We start from the raw sequence: 18007 nt of genomic DNA on the forward strand, positions 1-18007 counted from the left end.
ATTAATGGTAGCAAAGTACACAGGCAGGGATTTATTTGAGGTAAGAGAAGTGCTAAAGAGCAGAAGTCAAGGTGAACTTTGGAGGTAGTAGCGTGCAGATCTAATGGGCAAGAGCAACTTTAAGGTTGGGAATAAAACTAAAGGGAAAAATCTTTAAAAAGTAAACAGGGGCTTCCCCGGTGGCGTAGTGGTTGAGAGTCTGCCTGCCGACCATGACACCCTGTCAGTCTACAGGCAGGTCACTTCACCATTCTGTACCTCAGGCCCCTCACTTATCCAGTGGGAGGCTATCCCAGCTACCACGCAGGAGCTGTGTGAGGGCCCAGTGGACAGATGAATGTAAAGACAGATGCTTCCAGACATAGTGGGCTGTGTACTGGGCTCTGTACTGGGGGAAGAAGCCCGGTAGCACACGAGTGCTGGTGAGTGAGGGGCAGGGGCCTGCTGACTGCAAGGGACACTTCAGGAGGGGGGAGGAGGAGGAGGATGAAGGCCATGGTACTGTGGTAGGAGTGATGATCTGCCTCCTGAAGCCCTCAACGTAAATGGTGCTGTGTATGCCAACCTCTCACCACCCTCTGTCTCTCTATCTTGTAACTTAATCCTAGTATGGACGAATAAAATTTTTATCTGTCCCTTAAAAAAAAAAAAAAAAAAAAAAAAAAAAAAAAAAAAAAAAAGTCCTTAAAAAAAAAAAAAAAAAAAAGAAAAGAAAAGAAATCTAGTTAAAGAAAAATTGTCCATGAATGAAAATATTCTGCTTCAATAGAGATAATCTAACTGGGAAAGAAGTAAGAAGAATTCTTGGCTGATTCACACAGATAACTTCAAATTCAGATAAGCTAAAGCTATACTAATCAGAGAAGGCTTTGTGTCTATGAGTTAGTACCATTGAGATCAGGTGAAAAATGTAAAGAGAATACAGGGGTGAGTATTAGGTTATCTCAGGTCAGTTCCCCTAGAAATGTAGATAAATTAGAAAATACAATGGAAAATAAGTAAGACAGGATTAGCACTATCTCTGCCAAATATTAAATGTATTATATCTCCACAAAATAATTTGAAAAGTGGGGTACTAGCATAAGATCAAATGATGAAACTGACTTGAAAACACTATAATAATTTATATCATATTCAAGAATTACATGAAATAAAGAATTATTAATCAATAAAGAAGAGCTATTGAGTAAATGAGTTTGTGTATAAATATATGCATTATAATATAAATACACCCAAATTAAAACCAACTGTGTTACACAGGTCAATATTAGAAATGAATAAAAATTCAAAAAAATAATAAAAACATTTTGAATAATTAATTAAAAATGTGAAGGACAAGAGATGATGTCAGCAAGATGGTGGAAAAGGAAACCACAAACCCTCCTTTCTACCATGAGGGCACCAATTCCACAATATGTAGACCAATTTCCTTTGTGAGCAATCTAGATTCCAGTTAAAAGGTTCCTGCACCCCTGCTGAGTTTGAAGCCACCTACACTGGCAGGAAAATCTGTGTACACTCTCATCATATTCCCTCCCTCTGGGACAGTGTGATATGATCAAGAGGATCAGGCTGCTTTCTGGGGAGGAAAAGAGAACATTGGGCAATGTTCAAGGCTGACTTTTGATAGAGGGGGCTGCCTGAAGGACTGGTTTCTGTCTCTCACATCTCAGAACACTGATTGGCCCACCATACCCTAGATGCCTGGGGACCACTGAGAACAAAAGAGAGCTGGCCACATGCTGCTGCTGCAGAGCACCTGCACTACAGCAGAGGAAGGCTGAGACAGCTCAGAGGCTGCTCCCAGGAGGGAGAAAGAAAAGAGTGGAGCATGTGTCCAGTGTTTTCGCTTTTTGAGGAATGCCTGAGGAACCAGTTCCATGTAGCCTGACTTAGGGTGCTGAGGGGACCTGACATACTTTAATACCTGCAGGCCATTGAGACCAAAAGATGAGTTGAGCAGCATGCTCATTAAATGAGAAACACAGTAATTAATATTTTATATAATTCAATCTTAGACTTCTTTCTGCTCTTAGTAAGACTAGAAAGAAACATAAAAGAAGAACATAGTAGTTATCTTTGGATTAGGCACTTTAGATGCCTTTAAAAAATTGATTATTCTTTCAAGTAGTTTTCAAATGTTAGCAGACAAGCATATAATACATTCAAATGGTGAAAAATTAAGATGAAATATAAGAAAAAATCATTTACAGTAGTTAAAATACTACATAATAGTGGAAGTTGTAAAACATATTTGCAAATTCCTTGGCATAATGCCCATTACGAGATCAGGTTTATGTCCCTTCTTATTGAATTTACTGACTTGTTTGTAACCAGTAGAAAGCAGCAGAACTTGTAATCTGTGACTTCCCAACATGCTCTTGGAATGCCTACTCTGGTGGAAGCAGCTATTATGTCTGAACACCCTGAGATCCTCAGGCTGGGGAAGCCAAAGTTTGGCATGCAGATTCACAGCCCCAAAAGAGCTCTTAGCTGTCCCAGCCAAGTGGGGGAGCCATTTCGGATGTCTGCTGTCCCAGTCAACATCTCTGACTGCAATGATGTAAATGTCCTCAAGCTAGAATTGAGCCATTTGAGCCATTCATGAAACCTGGAGCAAAATAAAATGATTATTTGAATATGCTAAATTTGGGGGTAATTTGTCATACAGCAATAACAGGGACAAAAATTTTCACATAGGTGGTAATGTATTTGGTCAATATATGTACAACAATATTAAAAGGGCTACAATATCCAAAGGTAATGGTGAATGATCTGATATTCATTACACTCAGATATTCAATTTTAATTTGTATTAATTAATGATAACCATTCCACAATATGTTTTGTTTTGTTTTGTTGTTGTGTGATTTTTTTAAGGACTTACAACTTATTAGAATTGTCCCAAATATAATATGTATTTTAAAATTAGACCTTGTAAATTCCAGTTTACCACATTACTTTTGTTACCATTTTCAGAGAACCAGTTTCTCCTATAGAAATCTTTAATAGTTATTGTAAGGATTAAATAAAGTTATGTATATGAAGCACTTAGCAGTGTGACTACTCTATAGAAGATATATTCAATAAATAGTAATTATTAGTTATAATAAAAATAAAATAATGCATATTCTCAGCACTGTGAATTATAAAGCTGAAAAACAATACTGATTCAGTTCATTATGTTTTAATAATATTTTCAAGTGATGCAGTAAGTGGCAACATTCTGGATAAGTAAATTAGTCATTTATTAATGCTTCTGTATAAAACTGATTTTTTTTGGTTGCATTAAATAGTTGATCTATACTATTTTAAATTATTTTTCAAAACCATAAAATTTTGTTAAATTATATCCAGTTTTTCTTGTCTTCTTTTCACATGGAGAGTTTGAACAGTGCCATCAGTGATTCTCTAATGGGGTAGAAGAGCTTCAGTTAATGAAATGAAAGCAAAGAAAAATTACAGCAGATAACTACATGATAATCCTTTCAAATTTTAGTGTTTTTTAGCTATTCACTAGTTTTTACTTAAGAAACTTTATAAATAAACTTTTTAAAAAGTTTTTATTTTTACTTTTTTTATTTAAGCAGCTTTATAAATGAAGGTTTTCTTGTAATTTATTTTTCCTTTAACATAGATTAACTTTCCTGTAGACTGAAAAAATGCACAACCTAAAAGTTGAGAATTATATTTTGTTTGGTGGACAATCTGAAGCTTAAGCTCAGTACACAGGACTCTCAGATAGCTGAGAGACTGCTCCGAAGAGGTAAGAGGAAGAGCCAAGATATATAGGAGTTTTTGCAACAAGGATAAGGTAGTCAGAACTTCAAAAGATTACTGTTAATTAAAGAGAACCAGATATCTCAAGTTAATGGATTTAGCACTTTTCTTGGTGTGGGCTCAATTGAAATCATTCCTTTGATGTGCACCTTAACTATCTAGGTCCAGCATCCTGCTTTTCTCCATCCTGAATCCCCTCAGGGTGAATATTTTCAGGCAGCAGCATTGGCTGAGGGCTTGGCAACAGGCAGCCCATTTGTCTCCATCCTGAGTTCCCTCAGGGCTCATGGTCCAAGGTGGCTGTAGTGTTTTGATGGCTGCAATATCCTTTGTTTACTGATATGGCAGAAAACATTGTTTCATTCATATCTCTTAGAGGAGCATGGACTCCTCATTCCTAAGACACTTGGATCTAGATTTAGCCAACAAACCAAACCCACATTATAAGTTATATATGTATTGTAATAAATCTCTATCAGCTGTTTTTAAAATGAATTACATATTTTTCAAATATATGTAATTTTTAGATTTTTATTTTCAAATATCTAAATTTGTTCTTCTGCTTCTAAATTTAATGTGAGTAAACTTTATTTTTGTGATGCCTATTTATGTTTATCTACTTCAGAGTAAAATAATTCTGTTATGAAAATCTATTTCTATTATTTCTTTGCTATATACCTTTGGGTATTACATTAACCACTTTTTAAACAGTTTTCTCTATTTAAAATGAGTGTAGTAATATTTATTTTGTAAGATTGTGGTGAGTATGAAGATAATTAAGCTCTTTAAAATACTTAAGAACTGATAAATCATGTGACTACTTCAAAAGTGAGGCTTTGATTAGTATTATAAATAAATATAAAGTTATATTCCTATATCATATATACTAGTGGATCTTTGGGATTAAAGCCCCATTTTTTTTTTTTTTTTTTTTTTTATCTCCCAGAGCACCTTGTGGAATTTTAATTCCTAGAAGTGCAGCTTGTGGAATTTTAATTCCTAGGGATTGAATCTGGGCCCACAGCACTGAAAGAGCACAATCCTAACCACTGGACTGCCAGGGAATTCCCTAAAGTCTCATTTTAATCTTATATATGTATATCCATGTGTACTCAACTATACTCATATATGTATATTAGATTACACAGATACTATTTGTACTGTATATAAAATATTATGTATGTATAATATCTATTATAAATATCCCTAATATTCTAATATCTACCTATTGATCTATCTATCCCATTCATGAAGCCCTAACCATTCTCATTTTATAATACAGTATTCACCAAAGTAGTCTTAACATTTCCTTCCCCTTGATCAAGCTTTAGACAAGCTTATTCCTATCTCTAAGCCTCTGAACTCACTCCTAGCCTCCACCCTTACAGAATCTACAGGACATAAACCCCAAGGCCTCTGACCTCCCTCTGCTTCTAGAATTTACTTTAGAAAATTGCAAATTCTTTCTTTTCCCTTTGAGATGTAAATATTTTTAAAAGCTTCTTGCACATTTTACAAGGCGGGGTTGTCTTTTTCAGCGACCTGGAAGCCATCCCTTTGAAATAGAACCATCAAGGAAATCAGCACTCTTCTCTCAATTTTTGTGGAAGTGTAGGAGCCCAACTACAGACAACTTTCCCCAAATTGTGAAACTACTTGAAGTCATGAAACTGTCATGAATTTACTAGACAGTTTGCTTTTCCTTTGGGTAAAGCCAATCAGCAAACACAGATGGCCTATGATCTGCACACCCTAGCTCTTAAAAACACATTTTTTGTTTTGACAGTATTGTTACTGAGTCCAAGCTGGTACTGCTCATCACAGGACAGATGAATAAACCTGGAGACAAGTTATTGGGGCAAGGAATAGTGAGTTTATTTGGAAAGCCAGCAAACCAAGATGATAGTGAACGATTGTCCCAAAGAACCATCTTACCTGAGTTAGAATTCAGGCTTCTTTTATAGTAAAAAGAAGAGGTTATGGTTGGTTGTTGCAACTTGGTATCAGAATCCTTTTTTCTTGCAGCTGTCCATGTAGGTCATGTTATGATGTTCCTGTAATCCTCCAATAAGACAAATGCTATTCTCTGTTCTGCAACTTTTTATCTCCATATTAATGAAAAAGTGTTTTACCTTTAAAGGTCAGAGCCTTGAGAATGCACTATCCTGTATATTTTAGGCTATAGGCAATATTCTTAACTAATAGCAAAAGCAATGGAATACAAAGGTTAAAGTAAGAGACACAAATCCAATATGGAGTCAGATTTGTTCTTCCTTATTACAGTATCTGTTTAATGAAATAAAGAGAAAAAGAAAAATTACATTCTTATGTCATATGTAGTATGGGATCTTTGGGAATAAGTCTCATTTTAATCTTATCAGCCTTTTGTTGGAAAATTATAATTGAATCAGTGTAATTACTTCTGATCTGCATTTCATAAAGTTATGGCCAATTTTATCAAGAAGTTATAGTAAAAATTATGATTGGTAAGACGGACATCATGTAGAATATATTGCTAACCATGAAATTAATGGCCACTCCCAAACACCTTATCTAAAAAAAAAACCTTCAACCCAAAGGCTTGTCTCAATCAGAAAGTTTCATGCTTATTTATATATTCATCTTTCTGTTTGTTTACTATCTCCCTCATTGTCATGCAGATTCCCTGGAGGCAGGGACATTGTCTTGTTTGTTTACCATGGTATATTCAGGGCCAGGGCCCAGGGGAAAAATTAAGTAAATATGAATTAATGCATAAATTATTCATGAAATAGAATGATAAGCAATCAAGTATTTGGAAAGTTCTTTCTTATTTACTCTTTCTTTCTTAGATCCTATTTGATTCAGTGCTTTCTTTCTTTTTAAGTCAATCTCACTTTTTCTGTGTGCACATAGCCTGAAATAGTTTCTGCAAAGTCCCTGAGTTTACATAATCTGAAATCAATCCATTTTCAAAGATAATTAACTGTCTCTCAGACCCAATCCCAAATTTGTAGAAGAAAATCTGATTAATTTATTTTGGGTTAGCATTCATCCACTGACAAAGTATATGGCTAAGCAAGAAAAATCATGTGTCACCTACCTGATTATTGGGGATCTATCCCTATTTGATTGGAGAGTGTCTCAGCAGTATCTTTTATAATATATTTGATGATAAAGGATAGTCACTACTATATTAGAGTTTAATGTGGTGGTCAAGAAATATTTGTTGATGACAAAATTAAAGTGGAAGTTTTAAAACATGGACTTTTTTTTTTTCATGCCCAGCTCATGGAGAATGAGGTCTATGCTCCTGCCCCTTGAATCTGGACCTTGTAAACAGTAGAATAAATCATTGGTGACACAAGGCCAATTTATGAGTTCAGACCTTAAGGAATTGGCATTTTCCTTGCCATGTTCTATGCTTAATTATTAATAGTGTATATACACATATATATATATATATATATATATATATATATATATATATATATATATATATATATATATATATATATATATATATATATATATATATATATATATAAAACAGAAGCTACCTGCATTTAATTCTGATTTATACTCTGATTTCACCTTATTCAATTAAACAATTAATCACTTCTACTCTGTCTTGCTACAAATATTCATTTGAATTTAGTTGTTAGGTAAAGAAAAAATTAGACTTTTTTTCAATAGGGATCTCAAAAAATGCAAATAACAGTGATTTTCTCAGTTATGTTTGGGACATGCCCACTGGTAACAAAAGATGCTTAGCTGTGATAGGGATTGAGTAGGATAATCAAATAGTCAGCTTAGAAACCCCATTAGGGGATTGTAGATAGAGAGGGAATTTTAGGCAGTTTGGGAGACCACACTAAGATTAATGATCACGCGCGAAATTAATGGGAAAATCCTGAAACAATGTAGGCTTGCTTGACTCATAAAGCAGAACAAGTCACTTAGCAACAAGGCCAGATTGGCTTGCTTAACAACAAAATCAAGCCAACTTGATTAACAACAAAATCATGTAACAGAAGCATGAGACATTGCCCAAAACAATAAAACAATGGTGGCATTAGACCTACATCCTGCTCAGTGAGCTCAGTAAGTTAATGACCCCCAAAACATGCTCTTTGACCCCTAGGACATGCTGTTTGCACAATGCACTAAAAACAGTAAAATAATAGTGGAGAATAAAATCTACAACCTGCCCAGTGGTGTCATCAAGTTAATGACCTCCAGGGCATGCTCTGTGCACATATAAAAACAATCATTTATGGAAAGGTGACATTTGGAAGTGAAAGACCCTCATTGCACTGAGACCTGAAATAATTTTTCCAAAGTGCCATGACAGTCCCAGCCTCACCATGTAGGGACAAAAAACCCAACCTGGAGGAGGAACTGATGATGAAAGCATGATGTCTACTCAAGAAAGACAAAGAAGGTCTTCTCCCCATCCCCTCTCTTCCTTTGATTATAAAAATGTAACCCACTAAGTATTTGGGGCAGTGCAATGTTTGCCTGCCTGCTTATAAGCCTCACAAGTATCCTATTTTAATAAATCACTTCTTATCTATCACTTTGCCTCTAGCTGAATTCTTTCTGTGCTGAGACGTAAAGGACCCGGCTCCTAGGAGCCCCCCGAAATGACACCTAATGGTTTCAGCTGTGTCTTTTACATAATGATTATTCTTAATGATTATTGATAAAGCAGGGTACTTTAAATTATATCTTTAGCAAAGTTCTAAAAACAACAATTATTTAATGAATATTTATGGATTGACAGATTGATTAATTTTATAGGTATCTTTTGTAGTAGAAGTGAAGGTCAGCAATGCTTCAAACATGTGGAGCAAAAATGGAAAAGAAATCCAGCCTTGTTTAATAAAGGTAACTAAGGAAAACTGAGGAATAATATTAAGCATTGGTGGGTGGAGACGGGAGGAGTCTGGTGTATTAAATTGCTGCCATTATAGGTGAACAGCAAGAGGGAAACTATATCGGCTCTACCAGCAGAGCACAACAGCTGAAAAACTTGTTCCTTATAAGTCAAAGTGATTAATAATTATGTTATAAATTTATTACTTCCTACCAAATTGAATGATTCTGAATATATAATTAATATTTATAGAAAATATAATAAAGTTGAATGTTTTATACTATTCCATTTCAAATTTTTATCAGTGAAAGAGAGAAATTGTGTTGCTGTTTTGTAACATAGTTTTCCACATTCACCTGCCTGTACAAGTTGGACCCATTTTTAAATGGACATTTGCAAAACAACAATTCTCCACTTTTCAAATATCTGTTTCCATGTCTCATAAATTGAATGGACCACAAGGTTGTGATACAGTCTTATTTACTTATTGTGATTGTCCTCTCTTTGTTGAGGTTGGTAAGAGTAAACACAACACTTAATGACTAGCAGCCATAATCAGAAATCAGCCTAAGTTTACAATTTTCCCAGTTCAGACTGGATGCTAATATAATGAGGGAAAAAGCATTTTTCATTAGGATAGATGCAATCTTCCCTATAGATAGAGATTTTTTTCCCTTTTACTAAAATTAGAAATAACCAAAACAAAATTGAAGAAGCTGCAAATATTCCAGGGAAGAACTATAGAAGGAAAACTTTGTACAAGAAAATAAAATACCATAGTAATGGATTCTGACAGACTTTTAAAAAACTCTATTAAAAGGCAAATATAAAATTTAATTTTTATTCCAATACACAAAAAGCAAAAAGTATAAGATTATATGCATAGAAAAGACCCCATTACACATTTTAATACCTTTTTTGAAAGAACATGAATTGATATTATATACTTCCTTGTTTTCATAATTCTGTTTAAGTACAAGGTGGGTTCTGTGGACTTATGTCTAAAAAGACAATGTAAATTCATTATTTATGCAGGTGAAATAAATGGTAAAACATTTACATTAAAAATAAAACTTCACAATAATATCTTCTGAATAAATAGGCTCTGTGTAATAGTTTTAATCTTACTGTGTTAATACATATTTAAATCATATTTTGAGTCAGGTGATGCCTGAGATATAAGAAGGTTTGTAATAACATTGTAAATTTAAATGTTTCTGTATCAAGGATATTACAAACTTTGACCACATATTGACAATATAAAAGTGCTAGTGCTATGCCATACTAGTGCTATGGCTTTATGTAGAATTAAATTTATTGAATAGGTCAATCTTATTTTGTGATATTCAATTGGATATATTCATTTATTTTCTATTCAGTTGTTTCTATTTTTGTTTTTTTATAATTTTTCTCCCCAAGAAATTGAAGTTTTATTTACAAATATTATAATAAGAATTCTGGAATTGTTTATTAGCTTTTAAAGAATTTACAAAGATATGGACAATAAGATTTGGACAATTTTGGATTTAATTGTGATTATTAACAAAACCAGCAAAGTGAATCATATTTATTTTATAATTGGCCAATAGATAAAGCAAAAGATGGTCTAAATATGACATGCTGTGACTTTAACACTGCATTTGACATAGTCATTCTTATAACCTGTTAGTATATATGGACTAATATAGTGTGAATGAAAGTGGATTTAAGTATCTTTTTGAAAAAGGGAAACAACATAATGTTCTTTTATAAAATAAAAGCCATCAAGGAAAAAGTCTTGAGCAAGATGCACAGAATTCTCTTTTTATCTAGATACTATTAAATGTGTATTACTAAATGTTTGGAGGAATTTATAGTAGGCAAGTTTTCATATTTTCCTGATAGCACAAACCAAAATGGGTTCTTAAGTAAAGAACTAAGTTAAAAATCATCTTTCCATGAAGGAATGATAAGTTAGAAAGACAGGAATTTGACTCTCACAAAGATACATTTAACGTCTTACAATCTTAATTTTCAGTAAAGACCAAGAAATATTTCATCAAAATATCTTGCATGTTATATTGCTCTAAGGTATAAATATATGTACCTCAAAATAAAACACCAAAGAAAACAAAATAATAAATATGATCAAATTTGTTTGGGCAATGATTCAAATCATATATATATGAAGATTTGTAAGTCACATTGTCCTATAGAATATTTTATTTTTATTATGGTAAAAAACACATAATACAAAATTTACTGTCTTTACCATTTTTAAGTGTACTGTTCAGTAGTGCTAAGTATATTCACACTGTAGTGAAACAGATCTCCACTATTTTTTCATCTTGCAAATTGAAACTCTATACACATTAAACAACCTTTTTCCCCCTCCCCCCACAGTCCCTGGTAACCACTATTCTACCTATTGTTTCTATGACTTTGATTACTTAGATACCCCTAAGTAATTAATAGTTTTTTATAAGTTCTGTTTTATAGAAGCCTGTGAATGCAGTACATCCCATGTGTATTTAATAATAGAACACTTTTCCCTGAAACACATCCAAAAATCACTTGTGGAACACAACCTTCTAGAACAGTATGTTGAGAAACACTCAGGTATTAATTTTAGAGCAAAACTAGTAACATTTCTACTGCATTTTGCTATGTTCCTTTTTAGGAGAACACTTTAAGAGTAAAATGTACAAACTAGAGAAATGTTAAGGGGAGCTGGAGAGAATTATGAAGTAACTGAAATCACTGTGCCATGAGAAGGGTAATTGATATTTCATTTGAAAAGAGAAGAATTGGGGGCCAGATTATAAAGTTATATCAATTATTTAAAACTATAAAATTTTTAGTAAGAAACTTAGTCTATATATAAATCCAGAGAAAATAATTATAGTGAGTCAGCAAGGCAGATTTCAAATTAATAAAAAGAAGTAGCAGGTTCTAAAATAATTTAGCTATCTTTTACCAGAAGTTTGAAGTGAAAGTTTATATGACTTAATATAAGAAATATTGTAGAAGAGATTCCTAATCAGATATAAAGTTAGATTAAATGCCTGTTAAGTTTCCCTGAAGTTATTATACAGGATTATAGATCTTAAATTTAAAAAATAATACCAAGAATTATGCCATTTAGATAAAAAATGATATGTATTGGATGATTTTTCCTTAAAAATGTTTAGCTATTTTTTATTCATTAGTTTTCAACAACTTCTGCAAATATGATACACCTTAAGGTAATCTAAGTCACAATTTTTGCCTCAAAAATTCTTAAAAATTATGTATTCCTTTTAATCTTTAGATACTTAACTGAGAATTATAAACACCTACCACTGTGAAATATCTCAAGATCTGCTCCCAGTGGCTTTAGCCAATGCTCATGCTGCTGTCCCCAAGCTTTCCCTAAACATATTAGAGTCAGCGTAATCTGTTGATGACCAAATGTTTCCTTGGGAGCTTCAGTTTTCTGAATAAATTGGTTTTGGCAAGTGTTACTTGTAAGAGGTTCTTTGTGGACCCAAGAGTATATAGTAAAAAATACCGAGTGTTTCCTTTAGTGAAATCTGACTTTTGGGTAGCTTTCTGCTTATTTGCTATTTATGGTTTCTAAACGACACACAACCAGTAAATGTTCTTTGTCCCAGAAACCCTCCTTCTTATTTTTTTTCCTCTAAGAGGTAGGAACCATATCCTTTATAAGAAAGTATTAAAACTTTAAAAGTGATACTAAAAGTAAAAATAAAGTGTTTAGCAAAATCATCTCCTTATATTTGTACTTTTTATAAGTACATACTGTCTTTACTACATATATTTTAATTAAAATGCTGTGTTCAGTTAAAAAATTATGTCTCTCAAATATTTAAGGGAGTGTATTCTATTTAGATAGAGAATAAATCAAACACCTTCAGTAGCTGGAACGCTAAAATTGAAGGCTCTTAATTTATTTTTTATCTGTGTTTGGAAGCTCTGCTTTTACATGTATTTTGCCTTTTGTTTACATATAATAATAAACATCTTTGAGAAAAATATTTATATGTTTTTGATCTATTTTCATTCTGTTTCTGTGTCCTTGAAAAAAGCATGATAAAGGATGATGTCATGGTAACACAGCAGCAAATGGATGGATTGTGACCTGAAGACTGAAGACTAGTGAGAAAGAGAAGTGGGCTTTCTGACATTTCTCACACAAGTAACAAATCATCGAGCCTTTTATTCAGTGGGAGTGCAGAAAAAGAAACTGATTTGACTTGTACAAAAATGCTCAGTGTTTCTTGGAATCATTGCCTGTATCTCAATTACATCCTGTGGGGGAAAATGAATTTGGTTATTATTTTTAACTGACATAAAAGGGTAGAAATGCAGAGGTCCACCTTTCACTAGCTCCTATGGACAGTGAAATGGGAAAATGAGTGGTCAGAATATATAATCTCTTACTTGTAATAGGTTGTGACTGTAACAAGTACAGGGCAGTAATCACTTTGTCAGGAGTTTGCAGCTGAGAATATCAACAGCTAATTCCTTTCAGTGAGAAAAAAAGACATTTTAGAAAAGTGAGAAGTTTTATTTGCATTTGAAAAGCTATGTTGTGTAATTCAAAGTAAGTTTGTTGCAAAGACCCTGTAAGGAAGTGCTTGGAGTGATTAATGATTCAATTTTATCTATAAATGCCATGTGGAGAAGCATAAAGCCAGAAAATTGTTGTATCAAAGTGCAAGGTCAGAGTTTATAGAAGACTAGAAACATTCAGGATAAACACTCTTAATGCTGATCACTTAAGATACTGAATTCTTTTGTTTAAGCATGGGTCACATTCCATAAAATAATAAAATATACTCATAGCAACCTCTGCATGTAGTGTATCCTTCACAATTTCAGAGAGAATATTAAAGTGATTTTATTTTATGAAGAATCTATACAAAACTGATGACATTTTCAATTGGTTCTTGAATATCCCAATTAGGCTTTGGTACTCATTCTTTTATTACTATTTTCACCCACAAACTGAGCACGTCTCTGTTAGAATTTAACCTCTATACTATAAACTATTTTTGAGTCTCCTTTTGATAAAAATTGGCAAATACTGGAGGTTTAATAAATTAATGAAAGTCTTTCTGTCACTTGTTATTGAAATCCTTAGTTTAAATAATGTGTAACACATAAAAATGAATCAAATATGAGATTTTGCTAATTAATTCTCTATTACAATTGATGTATTTATTTTGATAAATGTTGGAATAATAACGTAATAATGTTAAATACTCTACCAACATTTTACTTTTAAAAAGAGCAAATTAGAAAACTGGCTTCTTATATGCAGAATATTAAGTAATGGCTGTAAAAATACACCTGTAAACACAACATGGCACAGTGGTGCTAGCTGAAAACAGAGTTGAAGCAGAAACTGACATGATTTTTCACTGATTCTGAGTTTGTTGCTCAAAGGCTGTGATCCCAAGAGTTTAGCAGGGTCAGATGCAATTGGGATGGCAATGGGATGGCAAGTTTTAGATTCTGTTTTTTTTTTTTTTTTTTGTAACATTTATCGGTAGCTTTTTAAAGATACCATTTTCAATTGATATTCTCTGCTCATTCCAATATGCCAAACAAACAATAAATAGGGCACTTCAGAGATGCAAAGTCCTTGATAAGTGGTCATTTTTCTACAATGTGTTTCAAGAATATTTTTGCAGAATCAGAAGACTTAGACCATGGAACGTCACAACAGGCGGAGATCTTGAGGGGCTTCTGTGTTCCAGCTGTCCTAAATTGGCTCTTATTTATCTTCTAACCTTGGACCAACTCCAGTGCTAGGAATTAGAGATCTATCATCCGTTTAACATCTTTCCTATTTGTTTTTTCCTTTGACTAAGCTCAAATCTCTCTTGTGTTTGCATCTTTTGGAGCTACACAAATAGCTTGAGCACACACTTAATCAGGAGAGTAAATGGTCATTTACTGTGTAGCTACACATAAAATATGTGAAAAATCAAATTTCCAAGACTTTCATGAGCTTATAGAAAATAATATTCTAGAGCTATTTATCTGTCTATCCTATACAGTTCTTTCTATTTGAAAAATGAATTCAGCATTCATGGCAAATGCCAAGATGACAAGCTAAGTTGACAAATCCTCTATTTTTATATACAGTAACTGAAGCATTCCCTACCCGACTTTGAAACAATGCCTCAGGCCTAAGCTTGAGGAAGCACCTATGAGGATGAAGATATCTCAATTCCTGCTGCCTCAGTTTAGATGACAGAAAAGTGCCAATTTTATCAACTCTTGTCCAGAAGATAATATAAGTATTTCATGTAAACCATGTGAGGATACTACTGAGATGAAAAAACTGAATACCTAGATCCTCAGCTAGATTTAAAATAGGGATACACAAAAGAAAGACTGGGTTTCATGTCTAACTTTAAATATAAATACTGATTATTTTTTTATTTCTATGCATTTTTCAGTCTTTCTGTAAGCAATATTCACAGTCTCAAGTGTTAAAAGACATGTATAGAATATGTTAAATCTGAGGCATGCAATAGGCTAAAATTTTTGTAGAAAAACTACACTATAGATATATTACTCAAGGACATTTATTTGAGATCATTACATAGTAGGAGAGGGTAAGTTTGCTGTATCTCTAACATTTTCTTGTTTAATTCAGTTTGTAAAATGGCAAGTATCTTAAGCATGTGTTTCCTTAAACAAGAGGAGAACTTATGATGACACTTTAAATATTGATACAATTATCTGTGTTATTGATAGATTGAGAAGAGATTGAGCAGAGACCTTTTATATTCTAACCAGAAGCAGAATCCCTCATTAAGCATCTACTTCACATTAATGCACAACAAGACAGAGAGTGAGGGGGATGTGTTTCTTGTACACACATTTCAAATATTCCACATATTTGGAATGAAGCAAGAAACCAGAGAGAGAAAAATGATCTGAAATTCAGGTTATAATAATGAGAATGCTCATTTTTTAATATTTTAATGCTGACACCTATAAGTGATATTGATTCTCCATAAGAGTAAATATTTATAAGCATATAGAGACAATAGAAAATAAAAATAAGTAAAAGATAAAATCCATAGAAATTTAAAATAGAAGAATGAAAAACTGAAAAAAATCAAATAAAGCTAAAAAATGTTAATGGACTTATTTAAAATTGTTGACCTCAATGAAGTTTTGGTTCATTTGACTAGGATTTTAAACTAGACATAAGTATGGCTTCCAGAGTGAAATTAAAAAAAAAAACAAAAAACTAGTCTTAGAAAATGAGAAGTACTGGATTTTATCATAAGGAGTAGGTATTATTTCAAACATAAGTACCTGCATTTAGAGATACTATATTTAAGACTATTAATATATATATTAGTATATTAACTACATATTAATATACTAATATATAACTAATATATATATATTATAATCTCAGGTTATAGGAAATAGAAACAGATTTATTGTGTTAATAGAGCTTTATTTTAAGGAACACATATATATTTACTTGTTATATATATATACGTGTGTGTGTGTATATAAATCTAGAACAAAAAGAGAGTCAGTAGCACAACCAAACTTAGAACAATTTGGAAAATTGTTCAATATATATTAGTAGGTTCATTTGCCTTAGAGTTCCTTTGAATACCCTACAACAGCAGCTTCACCAGTCTGCTTCTGACCACGTTCCACCAAGCAAGAGCCTCTACTTTTCTATGTTATATTCTTACACCTTGAGCTCCTGATTCAACTCTATTTTAATTAAACTCTGTCACTTTGTAGCTTAATGAATTTGGAAATTTTACTTAATCTTTCTAATTCTCTTTATTCTCATCCATAAAAAAGATACTGATATCTACCAAACTGAAGTGAGCTTAAAATAACATAAATATATATTAACTATTTGTATTTAGCCTTTCCATCATAATCACAACTCACTTTTCTACCTTTGATCTCCTCTACTTTTCCTTTATTCTACTTTCTCATGACTTGCTTTCTTCAAAATTAAACCTCCCTGCTCTCACAGACTCACCAGGTATACTTCTATTTTAAGAAAATTATCTTTAAACAGGTGTATATATCCTTTTGGGTTATGCAAAGCTATTATAATAGATATGACTAGGCTAGGATAGCTTTAAGAACTTGAGTATTCCAGATTCTAATCTTTCCCATGTATTATTCCCTATATGTGCTCTGTCAGAAATTCTTCCTGAAAAATTTAGTACAAGTATGATGGGAAATTAGTCTAAATCATTTTACTATTCCTTTTGGAAATCATATAGGAAAAAAACAGCATCATTATTGAATGAAATACATGAAAATATCAAACTGAGAAATTCGGCTATTCTAAACTATCTGTAAACATTTATAAATATATGTGTAACTATGTGTAAACATTTATAGCTGAAATAAGCAGAACTGGTGTGAAAAGACACAATACTCTATACGGTTTATGTAGTAATATCTGGGAGTCAGACTGACAGAAGCCAGAAATTAGCAGGAAATACTCATCCCCAAAAGGCAAGGACCTCACTCTGAGTGAAAACTGATGCTGTAAGCAATAAATAAAGAACATTAAGGACATACAATATATATGAATATGTAACATTATATATCTATATAATGTATATACACATTTATATTTGTAGGTATACTGAACTTATATATACATATATAGTATCTATATCTATATCTATCCATATCTATATCTATACAGAGACAGAGAAAGGGAATAATGAATGTCATAAACAAAAAAATAATAATAATTGTAGGAGCAGAGTGTTAGCTCTAGAAGTTAATAATATATACATACATAATGCTTATAAATTTGAAGGCCATATAGTGATATAGAATTGTTTTAAAGTAGAATTGATACCTTTCTGAAAAGATAGAAATTTCAAGTTCAAATATTGATAGAATACACAATATTCCAGAGAAATTTGACAAGTACCTATCCACATTCAGATTTTACATATGAATAATACATATATAAAACTATAAATATAAACACTCCTCTGGGCAGCAAGGCATGTTGACCAAGTCATTTAAAAAATAGAGAAAATCCTGAAGGTAAAAATTTCTTCACATAACTTATTTACTGAAGTTCTTCAGTAAATAACTTATTTACTGAAGTTCTTTCATTTCTTGACAGTTTTAAATAAGAAAAGAAGTCTCACTCATAAGAAGGTCTCAGGAGAACAAAGCAAATACACATTAATAAGATTTAGAATGCCCAAATGTCTAATTTTTTCCATACGCTTAAACATGAAGAATTATTTTCAGCCATTCTCAAGGAAGTTGAGCAACCAAGTCAATACTGATTAGAGTTGCTGATTGTTTTAAATCTAACAGTAGTGCTTTTCAAAGCTACCAATTTGG

This window comes from Neophocaena asiaeorientalis, unplaced genomic scaffold (genome assembly GCF_003031525.2).
Source record: "Neophocaena asiaeorientalis asiaeorientalis breed wild unplaced genomic scaffold, Neophocaena_asiaeorientalis_V1.1 scaffold367, whole genome shotgun sequence".
Taxonomy (NCBI): Eukaryota; Metazoa; Chordata; class Mammalia; order Artiodactyla; family Phocoenidae; genus Neophocaena; species Neophocaena asiaeorientalis.